Source organism: Arachis ipaensis, chromosome B4 (genome assembly GCF_059453495.1).
Source record: "Arachis ipaensis isolate K30076 ecotype BB chromosome B4, ASM5945349v1, whole genome shotgun sequence".
NCBI lineage: Eukaryota > Viridiplantae > Streptophyta > Magnoliopsida > Fabales > Fabaceae > Arachis > Arachis ipaensis.
The window spans coordinates 84,720,550-84,733,610 of record NC_142439.1 but is presented as its reverse complement, the minus strand read 5'-3'; the positions used below and the strand labels follow the sequence as shown (position 1 = coordinate 84,733,610).

Sequence of the window (13,061 nt, the reverse complement as noted above, 5' to 3'; positions counted from 1 at the left end):
GTGCTGGGCACCAATGTCTCAAGAAGAAATGTGAACTAAAATGCCTGGAGTGGATATGTGTAGTGCACTGATAAGAAAAAGAAAATGCCAAAGGCTTGTGCAACACATGACACTAAGCAAACTAGGAGCAAAGGAGCTCTAAGAAAAAGAAAAGAAAAACAAAGAAGAGAAAAGTGCCAAGGACATAAGAATAACAAGAGGCCATAGCAGCGTTTGATGGATGCAATGAAAAAGTGATAATCTTACCTGATAAGAATGAAAAAGTGATGCTGCAACTTTCTGCATAAAACCCTTTTGATGAACTTCAAATGCTTGCTAATATAGCCAATGTAATTGCTTTCTGTTTCATACTTTCTTCTCAAATAACTCAGGACTTGCTTAGGGACAAGCAAGTATTAAGTTTGGTGTTGTGATGCCAAGGCATCTTAGGCTAGTTTCACTAGCATTTTTCTGTTAGTTTTAGTTGTTTTATGCATTTTCTTGAGCTTAAAGTAACCAAGAATGGTTAAATGAATAACAAAGCAATGAACCATCCAAACAGTATGATTTTGATGCAAATTCCATGAGTTTTTAGTTATATTACTTGAATGCTATGAATGGAAGATTTCTCATGAAATTTTGCAAGACTTTGATGCAATTGTTTGGATGATTTCAGGGAAGAAGAGGCTAGGCAAGGAAGCAACAAAATCAATAAAGGAAGCTTGAATATCACATGTGGAGTTTAAGTTCCAGTTTAAGCTTAAACTGGAACTTAAACTACCAAACCATATAATGCTGGAAATGGCGTTTAAGTTCCAGTTTAAGCCTAAACTGGAGCTTAAAAGCCAGAATCATGAAGGCTAAGAAATGCTGGAACTGGCGTTTAACCTCCAGTTTAACCTTAAACTGGAAGTTAAATGCCAGAATGAGAATTTCACCAAGGGAGCATTTCCACGTTTAAGCTCCAGTTTAACCTTAAACTGGAGCTTAAACGTGTTCGACACAATTTCTCACCAGGAAGCATTTCCACGTTTAACCTCCAGTTTAACCTTAAACTGGAGGTTAAACGCCAGAAGTAAGAAAAGCACCAGGAGCATTTCCACGTTTAAGCTCCAGTTTAAGGTTAAACTGGAGCTTAAACGTGTTCGACTATTTCTCTCCTCCAGGGTTGCTTTCTCATTTCCACGTTTAAGCTTCAGTTTAACCTTAAACTGAAGCTTAAACGTGTTCGACCCAATTGCTCCTCCAGGGTTGCTTTCTTCATTTCCACGTTTAAGCTTCAGTTTAACCTTAAACTGAAGCTTAAACGTGTTTGACATTTCACACTCCTGGGTTGCTTTCTTCCATTTCCACGTTTAAGTTTCAGTTTAACCTTAAACTAAAACTTAAACTTCAACTTAAACGCCACTTTTTGAAAGGATTTCTGGGCCAAATATATTGAAGTTTAAGTTAGCATTTGAGCACAAACATTAACTTAAACGTATTATGGTATGAAACCCAATTGAATATCATGGTTTATGGGATTGGGCCTGAAGAATTGATGAGTCTGGTGCTTCAATTTGTTGAGTCTTGTGTCATTACTTGTTTATCACTAAGTTTGCTCAATGAATGTTACAGAATTGGATCACAGCCTCATCAGGATTATGGACCATAAACCCAAAGCAAAAGGAAATCAGGGAAAGGCCTCAAAGCCCAAGAAACACAACAGAAGCTCAATTTAGAAAGTGTATAAATAGGATAGAATTTAAGTTAGACGGAACTTTTAGACGGAGAACTTTGGATCATTTTTCTTTGAGTTTTGTAATTGAATTCAGAGCTATGACTCACTAAACCCCTTTCATTGGGTTAGGGAGCTCTATTGTAATTCAATGAATCAATAATAGTTTTATCTTCTTCTTCAATCTTTTCTCTTGAATTTTGTTAGAAAGCTTCTCGATCTAATTCCATTGGGTAGTTGTCTTGGGAAAGAAACTACCCATAATTGGAATCCTTCGGAACCTTGGGAAAGGAATGGAGGATTCATGCTAGAGAAGCTTTCTCACAGTGAATTGGATTGGGGTTTGGATGGATATTGTGACATGTAATCCTACCAAATTATGGTTCATGAAACTGTGTGGTATAATCAGTGATCGAGCATCATCTCTTCTTATGAACATTTAAACCAAGGGATTGGGAATTTGTTTGTTTTTAGAGAGAATTGGTGAGCCAAGGGATTGGGATCCAATCATATAAGATTGCCAAGCAAAATTCAATGAATGCATTGGTTGAGGAAGGGATAAAAGTTGTTGTGATTCGGAGATCTCAATATCTCCTAACACCCAATGAACTTCCCATTTCTGATTTACCACTTTCTCTTTACATTCTGCAATTAAATTCATGCAATCACCCCATCCCTTTTAATTTCAGCAATTTAGCTTCTCGCTCTTTAATTCATGCAATTTTACATTCCGCAATTCTCATCTAAATCTTGATTCCGCTCAACTAGAACATACTTCTAATCCGAATTGCTCACTCAACCAATCCTTGTGGGATTTGACCTCACTCTATTGTGAGTTTTTACTTGACGATAACCGGTGCACTTGCCGGAGGGAATTTTGCCGATCGTGCAATTTCCTAAATCGTAGCATATCAAGTTTATGCACATTAGTATTCTCCCTTCATGAAGTGGCCAAATCTTCCTTTCAATTGTTCATCCATAATCCTACAAAACAAAAGAAAAAGTGGTTAAAATTAATCTTGTAGAAAATGGCGGCAAAAATAAAAATGCTTACTACCTTTTTAAAGTTTTTGTTTTATCTAACTAAGTGCCGTTCATTAGAGCAAACCAACTGACTAACTCAACATCCATGTGTCCAACATTGGCAACACCAAACTTAGTTTGGTGCTGTATGGTGTAAAAGATTTGTTCAAGGCCCCTAAGATTGACATGATATGGGTTTCATTGATGTTCTTTTAGTGTGCCTTGAACACCAAACTTGTTCTTCACTATATGTTGCACATAAGGATTCATTCAAGTCCATGTCAAGTTGATTTGAAATCCCTGAACTTTGCATTATTAACTACTTTTAAAAGCATGTAAAACATGGGTTGCCTCCCATGAAGCGCTTCTTTAGCGTCACTAGCTTGACGTTTTGCCTTTGTCATGGTGGTTGGTAATGCTTCAGATCTTCCCCTCTTGTAGTAGACCTATATCCATTGGCTTCATCAAGGATCTCTACATGTTCTAAGGAAAGAACTCTGTTGATGGTGAAGACCTTAGGTAACTGAGATGGGATAGTGGGGAGATCGGGGGGAATAGCTGGGAAGTAAGCTGAGATTACTTTATCCCCTGGAGAGAAGTCCTCTGTAGGGATCTTCTTGTTCCTCCAGCCCCTTGGTGCCTTCATCTTTGTCCCTTTTGATGTTGCCTTGCTCTTTGTGACCTCTTCTTCTAAGGGAATTTTGTCACTGGTCTCATATGACTCTGGTGGTTTAGGTTCCTCCTTATTTTCCTTGAGCTGTGGCAGCTGCTGATTGCCTTATTCATCAACTAAAGGGTTTCCCAGAGGTGTTGGTTGTGCTTCAGTGCTTGCTTCCTCCTTATAATCTTTGCTTGGTTCCTTGTTCTCTTGGTCTGTTTCGTGTGAGAGTTTGAAGACATTGAAGCTGAGTTGTTCATCATGGATCCTCAAAATTAGCTCCCCTCGCTCCACATCTATGAGTGCTCTGGCTGTAGCTAGGAATGGTCTTCCCAATATGATTGGGTGAGTGTGACTCTCTTCCATGTATAAGATGACAAAGTCTGTGGGAAGAAAGTATTTCCCAACCTTTATTAACACGTTTTCCACCACTCCTATTGCTTGTTTTTGAGTTTTGTCAACTAGCCTGATGACTACATCTGTGGGTATTATCTCATTGATCTGCAGCCTCTTCATAAGGGATAAAGGCATTAAGTTGATGCTTGCTCCCAAATCGCAGAGTGCTTTATCAAATATTGTTTCTTCTATGGCACAGGGGATGTGAAAACTCCCTGGGTCCTTCCATTTTATAGGCAACTCTGGTTGAATGAGAGCACTGCATTCCTTATTCATCACTATTGTTTGCCCTCCTTTGAGTGAGCTTTTCCTGGTCAGCAGCTCCTTCATATACTTGATGTATGAGGGCATTTGTTGGAGGGCCTTGATGAATGGTATGTTTACATGGAGAGATGCAAACAAGTCAAGAAACCTTGAGTATATTCTCTTCTCTATAGCACCATTGAGTAATTGGGGAAAAGGTGCATAGAGTTTCAGCAGCTCCTTCTGTGTCAGCTCCTTTTGTGCAGTTTTGGGTTCTTGGCGATTTTTTTCCTGTTTCTCTGCTGATGTCTCTCCAAGTTGCTCTAATGGCTTGTTTTGCTTTTCCTCAGTCTCCTTATTACTTGTAGTAACCATCTTGCAATCTTCCCATCTGACTTTCTTTGCTTCACCTCTCGGATTTTTCTCTGTGTCACTTGGGAAGCTATCAGTAGGTTTGGGAATCTTTTCAAATAAGTATCCCACTTGAAATTCCAGCCTCTTGATGGTGTCCCCCTGGTTCTTGATGCTAGCTCGCACCTCCTCTTTGAATACCTTATTATCTTGAATCTCTTTGCATATGCCCTCAAGCATAGTCTCAATTTTAGAGAGTCTATCTTCAGATGAAGGTGAGTTGAGAGTGGATGGGTGAGTTGGGTTATGCTGGTTTTGGTATGGATGTGGAGAGGTGTTATTAGGATGGTGTTGATATGATCTTTGTGTGGAATGTTGGTGAGCTGCATGGTTGTTGGGGTTGTGACGTCTCTGATCTTGGTTTTGATCTTGATGATTTCCCCACCCAAAGTTTGGGTGATTCCTCCATCCAGGGTTGTAGGTTTTGGAGTAAGGATCATGGGTTTGCCTGGGTGAGTTTCCAATGTAGTTGGCTTGCTCTTGCTCCTCCTCAACATTCACTCCCTCTTGGGTTGCTGATGAGGTGGTGATTGCTGCCACTTGGTTCCTCTCCATCTTCTTGGTGAGGTCAGCCAGCTGCTTGGTAATAAGCTTATTTTGGGCCAGCAGTGCATCCACATTGTTCAGCTCCATCACTCCTCTAGTGTTGCCTCTTTCAGAAGCATAGAAGTAGTCATTCTTAGCTACAGTTTCAATGACATCTATGGCTTCTTCAATGGTCTTCTTCTTGTTCAGAGATCCCCCGGATGAATGGTCTACCGCCTTCTTTGATTCATAAGAAAGGCCTTCATAGAAAATATGTAGCTGCACCCATTCATTGAACATATCTGGTGGACACCTTCTTGTCAGGTCCTTAAACCTCTCCCATGCTTCATATAGAGTCTCACCATCCTGCTGCCTGAATGTTTGCACCTCAGCTCTCAGCCTGTTAATTCGTTGAGGAGGATAGAATCTTGCCAAGAATTTGTTTACCACATCTCCCCAGGTTGCTAAACTCTCCTTTGGGAAGGATTCCAGCCATTTAGATACCTTGTCCTTGAGTGAGAAAGGGAACAGAAGTAGTCTATAGGTGTCAGGATGAACACCATTAGACTTCACAGTATCACATATCCTCAGGAAGGTGGTTAGATGTTGATTGGGGTCTTCTTGGACACTCCCTCGGAATGAGCAGTTGTTCTGAACAAGGGTGATGAGCTGTGGCTTTAGTTCAAAGTTGTTGGCATGTATGGTTAGCCTTTGGATGCTACTCCCATAGTTTCCTGGGTTTTGGTTGATGTAAGAACCCAGAACTCTTCTCTCTTGCCCAGCATGATTTGCTAGACCCTCTCTGCCATGGTTGTGAGCCTCTTCTTCATGATGGTTCTCCATGTTTTCATCAATGTTTGGTTCAAAGTACTCTTCTTTTTCCTCAGCACCAACTACTCTCTTTCCTCTTGCTTCCCTCCTTAATCTAAGGAAGGTCCTCTCAGGTTCAGAATCAAATGAAGTTGAAGCCCCGCTTCTTCTCCCTGTCATACAACCAACAAGGCACCAGCAAGGAACTAGATGCAGAGACTATTCTTGTTAGAAATGCTATTAGTGTGAGTGATGCAATATATCAAACAGTTAGTGGGTTAGCGGACTGAATCGTAAACAACTAAGAAAATAGGTAGTGGGAAGGGAAGAAAATAACTGAACAGAAAGTAAATTACTCAAATGAACTTAAATCAAACAAAAGAAAAATGCTCAATCTAGTTATCCTCAAATTTAATCATTGTTGATACAAAATCAATCCCCGGCAACGGCGCCATAAACTTGATGCACACAGAAACTTGTCTCTCAACAAATCTCCCTCGGCAAGTGTACCGAATTGTTGTCAAGTAAAAACTCACAATAGAGTGAGGTCAAATCCCACAGGGATTGATTGGTCAAGCAACTTTAATTAGAGGAATGTTCTAGTTGAGCGTAGCAGAATTTGGTTTGAGTATTGCAGGAAATTAAATGGCGGGAAAGTAAATAGCAGAAAATGTAAATGCAGAAAGTAAAAAGCTGAAAGTAAAAGTAAATGACGGAAAGTAAATTGTAGAATTGTAAATGGGAATGGGAAAGATGCTCATAAAAGTAAATTGCAAAAATTAAAGAGAATGGGTAAGATCAGAAATGGGGATTCATTGGGCGTAGGAGATGTTGCATTCTCCGGATCAAGTTCATTTCAATCTCTTCCTCAATGCATTCATTGATCTCCTTGGCAATCTTAAGTGATCGAATTCTAATTCCTTGGCAATTCAATCTCTCAAATCTTGATCAATAGCCAATTCCTTGGTCAATTGCTCATGAGAAGAGATGAAGTATGGTCACTGATTATACCACATGCATTCCCAAATCAAGTGTTGGTAGGATTATATTCACCGTATCCAACCAAACCCAATTTGGTCCAATATGAGAAAGCATTTCTAGCATGATCTCTTCATTTCTCTTCCAAGGTTCAGAAGAGATCCAAGTATGAATAGCTTCTTTTCCAAGATAACTACCCAATTGGATGAAGATTGAAAGCTTTCTAGTAAAATCAAGAGAAAAGATAGAAGAAGAGTAATGAAAACTAGTATTGATCCATCAAATTACAACAGAGCTCCCTAACCCAATGAAAGGGGTTTAGTTGTTCATAGCTCTGGAAATAGAAAACAAAGATGGAGAATACATCATGAAAACTAGAACTAGAAGTGCAGAGAAATTATACAGAGAGTAGTTCCCAATTTTCAATCCCCCAAAAAGCTCCTTTCCTAATTCAAACTATCCCTATATATACTACTCTTTTGATCTTCTAGTTGGTTCTTCAAGTCTTGGATATGGGCCTTTGGATCTTGAGTTTGAAGCAGTTATTTTCTGCAGTGGGCTTAGCTTTACTTGCAGAAAGAAAGTGTGAAGTAGGCAGGGTGTTTAGCTCAGGACGTTAGTGGCGTTAACGTTAAGTGAGAGTGTGGGTTCGAGAATGTTAGTGACAATCACCTTTTTCACTAACGTTCCTCACCCAGGGATGATCCACGTTAACTTCAACGTTAGTGGCACTAACGTGACCACTAACGTTGCCTCTTGGACCTTCGCACACTTTATTGGGACTCCCCTTTCCCAATAACGTTGAGAGTCTTCCCTTCCCCCTACGTTAGAGTCCACGTTAACTAGGTTAATGTGGCTCTTAACGTAAGCTTGCCAATCCTTCGAGACCGTTAGTGACACTTACCTTTGTCACTGAAGTTCCAATGTGCCCCTACTTCCCACGTTAGAGTCCACGTTAACTAGGTTAACGTGGCTTCTAACATAGCAATGATAGCCATTTCCAACGTTAGTGACAAAGGTGAGTGTCACTAACGTTGGATCATTATTTCCTTATCCACGTTAGCTTCCACGTTAACTAAGTTAACGTGGGAGTTAACGTTGCTCATATTGGCTCATTCCAACGTTAGTGACAAAGGTGAGTGTCACTAACGTTGGCAATTCTTGCTCCCTCCACGTTAGCTTCCTCGTTAACTAAGTTAACGTGGGAGTTAACGTGGCTCCTTGTGGCTTAGCTCAATGTTGGTGACAAAGGTAAGTGTCACTAACGTTGGCTTCTCTTTTGCTTCTCAATGTTAGAGTCCCCGTTAACTGAGTTAACGTGGCTCTTAACGTGGACAATTGTGAGCTTGGTCCAATGTTAGTGACAAAGGTAAGTGTCACTAACGTTGGCTTCATTTCTTTCTTCCACGTTAGAGTTCACGTTAACTTAGTTAACGTGACTCTTAACATGGGCTATTATGGCTTCGAGGGCGTTATTGGCGATTACTTTTCTCATTAACTTTGCAAGTTAGCTCCCATTCCACGTTAGAGGTCACGTTAGTTAGACTAATGTGGCTGCTAACGTGGTTCTTCCTTGCTTCCTTTGTCCTAAAATCAAGCAATAAAGTGCATCAAAGCTCTAGTCCAAGTCATGGGAAATGCATCATCCAATTTGTCATTCAATTCATGCAAAATCCTCATGAAATCATGTAAAGTGCACAATGTATGCCTAAATCAAGATGTAAGTGAAATTCTACCCGAAACTTGCTTATTCCCTATGAAAATGCATGAAACTACCCTAAAAACAATAAAGAAAAGGTCAGTAAAACTGGCCAAAATGCCCTGGCATCAGAGAGTCACTCCTAAATCTAAGAGAAATCCTAAATCCTAATGCTAAGAGAGAGGAGAGAATCTCCCTCTCGAAACTAAATCTAAATCATGAAAACTAAACTAAAGTGGTCTCCCCGTCTGAATAGATGCATTCCCCCACTTCATAACCTCTGGTCTATGCCTTCTGGACTTGGATTTGGGCCAAAAAGGGCTTCAGAATTTGCTGGGAGCGTTTTCTGCAATTTCTGCTGCGTGGCCTCTGTCACGCGTCCGCGTGGGTCACGCGGTCGCGTCATTTGGAGTTTTCCTTGTCACGCGGTCGCGTTAGTCATGCAACCGCGTCGCTGCTTTTTCGCTCTTGGCATGCGGCCGCATCGTCCATGCGATCGCATGGCTGCCAGTTTCTTCAAAAACTCCGTTTTATGCTTTCCTTCCATTTTTATATGTTTCTTTTCCATCCTTTAAGTCATTCCTGCCTTAGAAGATCTGAAACTACTCAACACACTAATCACGGCATCGAATGGAAATAAAGGTAATTAAAATAATTAATTTTAAAGCCTAGGAAACATGTTTTTCACATACATCACATAATAAGGAAGGAAAAGTAAAACTATGCAATTAATATGAATAAGTGGGTGAAGGATTGAATAAATCACTCAGATTAAGCACAAAATATATCATAAAATATGGGTTTATCAGACTTCTAGTTCTCATACCTTGCCAAGAGCTTTCTTAGCTATTAGTTTAATTCGTGCAATTTTACTTTTCTTGTTTCCTATTCAAAACCCCAAAATACACATCCCATAACGAATAACAAGAACACTTCCCTGCAATTCCTTTGAGAGATGACCCGAGGTTTGAATACTTCGGTTATTGATTTTTATTGAGGGTTTGTTACTTGTGACAACCAAATTTTTGTATGAAAGGATTATTTATTGGCTTAGAAACTATACTTGTGATGAGTGGATAATTTATACCCTTTTTGGCATTATTTTTACATAGTTTTTAGTATGTTTTATTTACTTTTTATTATATTTTTATTAGTTATTCAAAAATCATATTTTTGGACTTTACTATGAGTTTGTGTATTTTTTTGTAAATTCAGGTATTTTCTGACTGAAATTGAGGGACCTGAGGAAAAATCTGATTCAGAGGCTGAAAAAGGACTACAGATGCTGTTGGATTCTGACCCTCCTGCACTCAAAGTGGATTTTCTAAAGTTATAGAAACCTAATTGATGCGCTCTCAATTGCTTTGGAAAGTAGACATCCTGGGTTTTCCGGAAATATATAATAGTCCATACTTTGCCTGAGATTTGATGGCCCAAACTGGCATTCAAAGTCAGTCTAAAACTTTCTGGCGTATAACGCCAGAACTGGCACCTTTTTCGGCGTTAAACGCCCATTCTGGCACTCAGGGTGGCGTTTAACGCCAACTTTGGGCATATCTGATGACAAGTCATCTTAGCCTAGTTTCACTAGCCTTTTTCTTATATTTTCATTTGAATTATGCACTTTCTTGAGCCATAAGCAAGCTAATTTGGTGGATTTTCATGCTTCCTTTGATTTAATCAACCATAGATGAATTAATGCAATTTCATGAGGTTTTATGCTATAATTGTCACATATTATGAAAGGATGAATATCTCATGATTTTTAGCATAGCTTTGATGTGTTTGATTGATTATTGATAGGTGAAGAAAGCTTGGAGAAAGGTTGAAGTAAGAAGGAATGGCTAGGAGGAAGAGAGGACAAAAAGTTTGAGCAAAAGTTTGCCTCAAACTTTAGCTCAAACTTTTGGAATAAGTGAAAATGAACCAGGGAGCAAAAAAGCTGGACCAAAAGTTTGCCTCAAACTTTTGTGCAAACTTTTGGGCAAAAAGCTTGAGCAAAAGTTTGCCTCAAACTTTAGCTCAAACTTTTGGGAGAAAAGCTTGAGCCAACGTTTGTCTCAAACTTTTTGGCAAACGTTGGCATCATAAATCAACACCCTGGAGAGCAAAAGTTTACGCCAACGTTTGCCTCAAACTTTTTGGCAAACGTTGGCGCATGAATAACACACCCTGGAGAGCAAAAGTTTGCGCCAACGTTTGCCTCTAACTTTTTGGCAAACGTTGGCGCCATAAGTGTGCAAGGGGAGGCCAACGTTTGAGCAAAAGTTTGACCCCAAACTTTTGCCCAAACGTTGGTATCAGCAAAATGGGGTGGCTGATGTGAAAAGTTTGAGTAAAAGTTTGCCTCAAACTTTTACTCAAGCTTTCATGATTCCAAACCCGGTTCAATTCGGTTCTTCTCCAAACTCCAAGAGTAATCAACCAAGGCCTCTATCAACCCAATTCCATCAAGAGCAAAGGCCCAACTGAAGGCTTGAAGACCATTTGAAGAAAGTGTATAAATAGCATAGGATTTAAGTTTTTCGAGAGCTTCCTTTTTAGTGGGGAGTGGAGCTTTCCTTTTAGTTTTCATAGAGAGTTTTCGGAGAGCTTTTGGTGTTGAGTGAATTTTAATTTCTAAGTCTCGGGGAAGGAGAATTGAATTCCCTTCCTCTTAGTTTTCTTGCTTTCAATTTCAATTACAATTGTCTTGGATCTTGGGTTGGAGAATTGAAAAAAATTCTGTTTCAATCTCATCCTGAGACCTCTCTGTTTCTTTACTGCATAATTGAATTTAAATTTCTGTTAATTGCTTCTGTCTTCTACTTTCTCTGTAATTTACAATTCTTCGTTTCTTTTGCAATTGTTCTTGTTGGATCTAGGAAGGCATTGAGATCTAGACTTGGTTTTCTAGTCTCTTGGGTCCTGAGATCCGGATTTCCCATTTCCCATTCTCTGTTTACTACTTTTCAAGCTCATTTACATTTCTGTTTTTAGATCCGATTCAATCCAAGTCATCTTCTATCTCTCTGTTTGTTGCAATTTACTTTTCCTTGTTTAATTTCTGCAAATCCAATTCCCAATTCCCTTTACAATTCAAGCCATTTACATTTCTTGCACTTTAAGATTCTGCAATTTACATTTCTTGCGTTCTAAGTTTCTGCCATTTAATTTCTTGTTCTTTAAGATTCGGCACTTTAAATTTCAGTTCTCTTTAATTTCATGCAATTTACCTATTCTCTTTACTTTCTAGGCAATTTAAATTCTGTTAATCACAAATCTCTCAACCAAATCTTGATTCGCTTGACTAAATCAACCACTAAACTAAAATTGCTCAATCCTTCAATCCCTGTGGGATCGACCTCACTCCCGTGAGTTATTATTACTTGATGCGACCCGGTGCACTTGCCGGTGAGTTTTGTGTCGGATCGTTTTTCGCACATCAAGTTTTTGGCGCCGTTGCCGGGAATTGATTAGATTGACAATGATTATGTGAAGTGGAGATCTAGATCAAACACTTTTACTTTTCTGTTCTTTAATTTTCAATTAACCCACTAACTGTTTGAATTTTTGCCTGAGATAACTGAAACTTCGCTTTAGCAACAAAGTGAAGTTTTCCTGGAAATTTCTGGCTCTATGCAATGCTCTTGCTTACACAAGAGAAGCAATTTCTGCCACTAATCTCCCAAGTCCATCAACTGTTTGATACTTTGTGCCAGCTAACCTTCTTAATCACATTCTGAGCTTGAAAATATTCAATCATCACTTGAATTGTTTGTGACTGTGCAGATCATGGAGGGGAACTCAACAAATTCTAGCAATCATGAGAGTAATATCCCGACCTTGGATGATAATGTAACCCATAGTTCGAAGCAACTATCCATAGTCATGAATGATGTTGCCCAATGGTTTTAAGCTTTTCCACAAGGAAGCATTATCGGATGGGAAGAACTGATGAGTGAACTCCTAGTCAAGTTGAACCCATCACAGAGAGTTGTTAAGCCAGAGGCAGAAGTGCATCCATTCACACAAGAGAAAGAAATTGAAGGTGCTCGGGCAGTCATGAATCAAAACAAACAGCTACACCAGCAAACTCAGCAACAATTGGAGTCAATAGCTAGACAGATTGATTTTCTACATCCTACTACAGTGAATGCACAATTTCCACCATGGAAACCACATTCCTATCTGAGAATGAGGGAATCTCAACATCAGGAATAAAGGGACTTCAACTACAACAACCCCAATTTCCCAAACCTGCAAAAACACCACCATACCAACAACAATCACTACATACCACCACACTACCCACCCTTCCAACCCCCAACACCCCACAACCAACTAATCTCACAAGACTCTCAGAGGATCACCAATCTGGAGATCTTAGTAGAGAGAATGATGACACATCAAGAGATGATAAGCAAACACCAGGAGGCCTCACTCGGGAGAATTGAGAGGCAAATGGAATAATTAGCTAAGAATCCCACAGAAATGAGTGAGAAGAGGGCTAAAGGAAAAGAATCACTCATCCAAGATGAGCATCACAAAGCAAAGCCTCACTTAGGAGGACAAGGGGACAAGGAGAAGGAAGCTCAGAATCTGTACTGAGCAAGCACAGAGGATGTCAAGCTAGTGACAAT

General features: G+C 39.6%; 1 non-coding gene across 1 annotated transcript; it reads left to right on the top strand.

Moving 5' to 3' along the window:
• Positions 1 to 5,247: 5,247 nt before the first annotated feature.
• On the top strand, positions 5,248 to 5,354 carry LOC148568193 (small nucleolar RNA R71). The gene has a single exon (XR_015882672.1). It is a non-coding gene; the product is annotated as a small nucleolar RNA R71 (small nucleolar RNA).
• The last annotated feature ends 7,707 nt before the right edge of the window (positions 5,355 to 13,061 follow it).